Source organism: Triticum dicoccoides, chromosome 4B (assembly GCF_002162155.2).
Source record: "Triticum dicoccoides isolate Atlit2015 ecotype Zavitan chromosome 4B, WEW_v2.0, whole genome shotgun sequence".
NCBI classification, from domain to species: Eukaryota; Viridiplantae; Streptophyta; class Magnoliopsida; order Poales; family Poaceae; genus Triticum; species Triticum dicoccoides.
Genome location: NC_041387.1, coordinates 681,834,837 through 681,841,201, shown reverse-complemented (window position 1 = coordinate 681,841,201; position 6,365 = coordinate 681,834,837).

The window sequence follows — 6,365 nt, the reverse complement described above, 5'->3', positions numbered from 1 at the left end:
TACATATTTTTTTGTTGATGATATGACTTGCTAATAGAGCGTTCATAGTCTAATCGTCTTTTCTCCACAGCTGATAACCCACAAGTATAGGGGATCGTTTGTATCCTTCTTCGATAAATAAGAGTGTCGAACTCAACAAGGAGTTAAAGGTAGAACAAATATTCCCTCAAGTTCTATCAACCACCGATACAACTCTACGCACATTTGACGTTTGCTTTACCAAAACAAGTATGAAACTATTTTTCAAGTATAAAACTACGAGTACTTTGCGAGAATAAAACTACGAATAAATTACAAGATAATAAAAGTGGGTAGCTTTTGTCAACAAGAAAGTCATTTGTCCTTAAGCAATCGATAACAAGTACCGGTAATCATTCTTGTAATTTTATATGAAGGAGAGGCATGAGCTAACATACTTTCTCTACTTTGATCATATGCACTTATGCTTGGACCCCTAGAAAGCATCTGCAACTACTAAAGATCATTAAGGTCGTGAAACCCAACCATAGCATTAAGTATCAAGTCCTCTTTACTCCCATACGCCATAACCCATTTATCAGCGTTCAAGCTCCTGTCACCTCCGCAACACCAATAATAAGAAAACCATGAACATATTGCAACACTCTACATTGAGGGCTCCTCCGTTTGGGCGACACGGAGGGCATAGCAGGACAGTACCATAAATAAAATATACAATCATACAAACAAAAATCACGATTAATCCATAGGACAAAACGGATCTACTCAAACTTCATAGGATAGCCAAATATCATTGGGAAATAATATATGGAGTTGAGAACCATGTTTAAGTAGATATTACAGCGGGGAGAAGGGGTATTGCGCCGCTGCATAGAGGGGGAGAGTATTGGTGTTAACGGTAGCAAGATTGTTGATGTGGATCGCCGTCACGATCCTGGCCCCGGCGGCACTCCAGCGCCACCGGGAGAGAGGGGGAGAGAGCTCCCTCCTTCTTCTTATTCCTTGGCCTCCCCCTAGATGGGAGGAGAGTTCTCCCTCTGGTCCATGGCCTGCATGGCGGCGGAGGGGCGGGAGCTCCTCCGAGATTGGATCGCCCTCTCTGTTCTCCTCTGTTTCTCATTCCCTAGATCTGGCCCTTCACCGTTTCTTAAACTCCGATTGCGCTAGAATTTTTACACGATTTGTTTCCATAAATTATCTTTCTTGCGCCTGAAGAAGGCCCCAACCGACTTACAAGGAGGGCATAAGACACCGGGGCGCGCCAGGGGTGCCCGGCGTGCCCTGGTGGGTTGTGGTCACTGTGGGCCCCCGTTTGCGGTGATTCCAACTCCCAAAAATCACAAATATTCCAAATAATTCTCCATAATTTTTTCTCGCATTTGGACTTCTCTTGATATGGATTTTCTGTGAAATAAAAAACATGCAACAAAAAGGGACTGACACTGGGCACTAGATCAATAGGTTAGTCCAAATAAATCATATAAAATGTTGCCAAAAGTGTATAAAAGTTGTATAGTATCGGCATGAAACAATCAAAAGTTATAGATACGACGGAGACATATCAATAGCCAGTTTAGCAAGATCCACAAAGTGTTGTACGACTTTCTCAGGTATTTCCTCCTTTGGCGGTGGGGGCGGTTTCAGTACAAAATGGGCCTTCACTTCGGAAGCCACTTGGGTTGTGGTTTCCTCCTTAGTCATCTCGTAAGCCAACTTCTTTTTTGCATGAGGATGGGGTTTCCTCTTTGGTGCTCCCTTTCGCTTGGGAGTCCGCTGACGCTGCAGAGATCGATATTGCGGACTCGTTGTGGGCTCTGTCTCGGGGTGGGGTGGCGTCGGTTGACACGGCGGAGATCGATATGGGGCGGACTTGTGCTGCGCTCTGTCTCGAGGTGGGGTGGAGTCAGCTGACACGACGGACTTGGAGGAGTCAGTGGCCTTGGCGCCGAGTTTGGAAAGACGATGCATTCCTTTCTCCATACAATGAGACCACGTATGACTTCTCCCAGTGTCTGCTCCCATTGAACTCCAGGAAAGTCAAGCTCTAGTGAGTCATATCCCGGCATAACTTCATCCACCCCGACACGAGCATAGCCAGCTGGAATTGGATTGCCATGGATGGTTGCTTCAGGTTCATTTGGTAAAGCAAAGCCGACCGCCACCTTCATGGATATGTTCTTATTAGCAAAATCCAGCAGCCGAACAACATCGAGCCGGAAATAAAGCAAAAAAGAAAACCTGATGTCGCATGCCTCGCGAAAGTAACTCCACCAGATAGCCACTAACCCTATGTTACAATACAACATAAAAACAAAAAATACACAGCTCCTAGGCTACGCCTTCAAGAAGGAATCGGCGCACATGCGCCTTTGATGGCGAGTCCGACACAAGTTTGAACTCTGGATTCTCATCCCCGAAGGCAAGCTTCAGGACATGACGCATGCATGCATCGACATAGCCTGATCAGAGATCTTGTGTTTCCACCGGAGTGCATAAAGTCATCATTGAAGCTGAATGTACCATCATCCCTTATCTGGCTGTCGATGCCTCGATAACCGCATAATTCTAGAGAAGACATGGGAAGACAGACGTCACATGTCACCTGCCTCCCGACACTATTACACCACCTTCGATCCAACAGCAACATGCTAGACATGAGACCTTCACCAAAGCCACCATGCAGCACGTGCTGGTAGCAGGCATGACTTGACGCCCCTGCATGAGTCATCGTGCATAGCGTACGCCAGAGGCTTCACCTGCCGGCGACAACCACTACCTAACGGCTCCAAAGGAGATGCATGTGTCACCGGCCGAGCCGCATCGAACCCGATTTGTTGATGGAGCGGTACCACCACCAGCCTCAGAAAAGGTCCTCACCACCTCGAGATGCAGACTCCAAGTCTCCCACACGACCCCGGAGTTTGCCGCCATGGAAGAAGATGGGCCACCGCCCCAATTCTGGGCGCTACAACAAGCACCCACCACTGCACCAGCCGCTGTCATCGCCCATACAACTACAACCGATGCCATGACCATCCGATCCGGGAAACATGTCTTGAACCCCTCACGCACCGCCCCATGGACAGTCACGCTCGACCTGTCGTCGCGCCGATGAGTAGGCCACCACCAGATCCGCCGCCCCGGTCTCCGCTGCCATTTCAAGCCATTGCAGATCTGAATCGGGAGAACACATGAGCACCATGCACGCGTACTGATCCGATATCTGTTGGGCACCCGAGCGCCGTTGTAGCTAGTGCCAGCTGCACCCACGGCCTCGTTGCCAAGCTGCAGCCACGCGTCCTTTCGCAACCACGCTCGCGGCGCCCAGATCGGGCCCACCGCCCAACCGAGCCGCCATGCTCAGCTGCCACCAGCGAGCACCTCGCACCGGGCCACAGGAGCGCCATCGCGCCGGAGACCAAGGCCGTCGGCCGCCACCTACCGACGTGCGAGCTCCCCAACTCGTTGCATCCACCACCGCGCGGAGAGACCCCGCCGCCACCTAGAACAAACAACAAACATTGTTAGCTGTGTGGCGGCGCCCCCTTTCCACAGTTTACGCCTGCAGTCATATTCAAGTAGTGCTTAGGCGAAGCCCTGCGCAGATTACTTCACCATCACCGTCATCACGTCGTCGTGCTGACGGAACTTCCCCTCGACACTTTGCTGGATCAAGAGTTCGAGGGACGTCACCTAGCTGAACGTGTGTAGAACTCGGAGGTGCCTTACGTTCGGTGCTTGATCGGTCGGAACGAGAAGAAGTTCGACTACATCAACCGCATTGTTAAACGCTTCTGCTTACGGTCTATGAGGGTACGTGGACACACACTCCTCCTCTTGTTGCTATGCATCTCATAGAAAGATCTTGCATGAGCGTAGGAAATTTTTTGAAATTGCATGCTATGTTCCCCAACAGTGGTAGAGCTTCGCCCGCGGAGGTCGCCGGCAACAACGAGGGGAGCACGGGGTGGAAGTTCCCGGGGTGCTGCCGGAGGATGGGGCCGCCGCTCATGTTTCCCCTGGGGATGGAGTGACGTGGAGCCGATCCGCTTTTTTTGTGCCTGAGATCACCTTCCTTGAGGTCTCCCTATGTTAACCTAAAACCATTCTTGAAATAGGGGCATACAACCTCATTGATAGAGATGGCAGTGTGACCCCCACAAACCAACTGCATAACCGATGCGCATAAGCAGGGGTAAATCCCATGTCAAGTAGGATATCTCAGAGAAAGGGCCAGCGAACATTAGTCACAGGCTTTTTCAAAGTCAACCTAAGAATAACCACCAATTGCTCCCTGCCATGGATATCATGAACTAGTTCGTGTAATGAGAGAATTTGCCAAGGATAAATTGGCCTTTAATAAAGGCAAATTGGGTCTGGTAAATAAGCCTGTGGGAGTCGGAAAGAACCTAACAACAAAAGCTTCGGAGGAAAATTTGATGAGAGCAACGAGTCTCAATAACTTTATACAGTCAACACCCTTGACCTTAGGAATGAGTGTCAGAATCGCATAGTTGAGGCGTCTAATCTAATGTCAACGATATCAAGACCAAAACCTTCCATATTTTTATAAATCAAAAGCTTAAGAGTTCACTAGAACTTCTTAAAGAAAGAAATAGAGAAGAGCTATTTGCTTTAGCTGTACATTTCTCAAACAAAATATTCATATGCGATCTGAATGTAATGCAATGTGCCAACAAGATAGATCTGCCAAAGGTAGGTGTTCAGTTAGTAGCAAAGTTGGCACACACATACTCCTCAAAGTTTAATAACTTTTTCTAATTAAGCTGAAAATGTACACGGCATTTGCATGTGGTTGCATTTTGGGTAACTAACTCAAGTGGTCCAGTGGAGTAATTTGTTGATGTTGGCAATCCACTGGTGTACTAGACATGTTAATTAAGAAGGACATGCAAAATGATGGAGTAGTACATTGTATAGAGTTTTGGGTTGTATTTTGGCTAACTAACCCAAGTGGCCCATTAGAGTAATTTGTTGGCGTTGACAATCCACTGGTGTACTAGACAAGTTGAGAAGGCCATGGAAAATGATGAAGTAGTACAGGATGCTGAGTTTTAGGTTCTATTGTTGATCAAGTTGGCTGTGTTAATTAGTGCATATATATAGTCAAGCTAGTTAGTGATTACTGAGTAGGCCATGTGGTTTTGAGAGATAAGCAATTTAGAAATAAAAGAAGCAATACGATCTAGACAAAATTTTGCATCACAATCTTATTAAACCTATTAAGAGGCGCTAGAATGGTGGCCAACCAGCTACGCCATGTGGCGCATGCTGGTTGGTCACACTGAGAATATTTTTTTTAATGGTAGGGAGACTTTTTTCGGAGAAAAGTTTTTCTAGGCTTTTTCTTTATCATTTTAAGATGGTTGTGATGTTCACAAGACGCGGGAATTTTTTTGACATAATGGTGAGACGTGCATAGCTTTCTCTCAAGCGGCCCGCAATGACGGGCCCGAACAACTAGTATGCAGCAAAGGTTGCTCCTGGCGACAATGCTGCTCAGCTGAAAGGTGCCACGAAATATTCCAAGTTGCGTGTGCACCTATACAATAATGTGATAACATGATCTAGTAGTTTAACGCCTTAACATCGTTGATGGGTTCAAAGCAAATTTACAAATATAAGTCAACTATCCTCTTCTTGTGCCCTCCTGGATTTGTACTTTCCAGCCAGTTGGTTCTGAACAATTTTCTTTCATATGCACTTCTATTTCAAGCCACTCTCCTAGGGTGTATTTTTTTTTCCGAGAAGGGGGTTGAAACTCCGGGCCTATACACATCCTAGTGCATATAACTATTATTATTAAACCCATTAAGAGGCGTTAGAATGGTGGCCAACCAGCTACGCCATGTGGCGCATGCTGGTTGGTCACATTGAGAATATTTTTTTAATGGTAGGGAGACTTTTTTGGGAGAAAAGTTTTTCTAGGCTTTTTCTTTAAGCAGAGTATATAACAAAGGTAACCACGGCTGAACTTACAAGATATGAAATTAACACATACGACTAAGTCAAATTCTTCTGTGTTAACGCCTTTAAGAAGGGATAAGCGTGTCATTGCATCATTGTTATCAAGATCGGCCAATGAAGACCAGCACATCGGCAAATAGATAACATCTTCAACAAGGTAATGATGCAAATCGTCGTTGTTGTGCCTTACAGTAGAAGTTAGGATAAGAGTTTTCATCACAGACATGAAGTGGTGTTGCAATCAGCATCTTGATGAAAGAATCATTTGATAGTCGCCTCGATTAGTACTCCATGCCAGGCAAAAAGGCACTAGCATATTGTTAGGAAGTCTTCCCACCTTAGAATGCAGCACCATTATTGCATGGATCTCCCAAACAGCTGACAAATGGTATCGCATT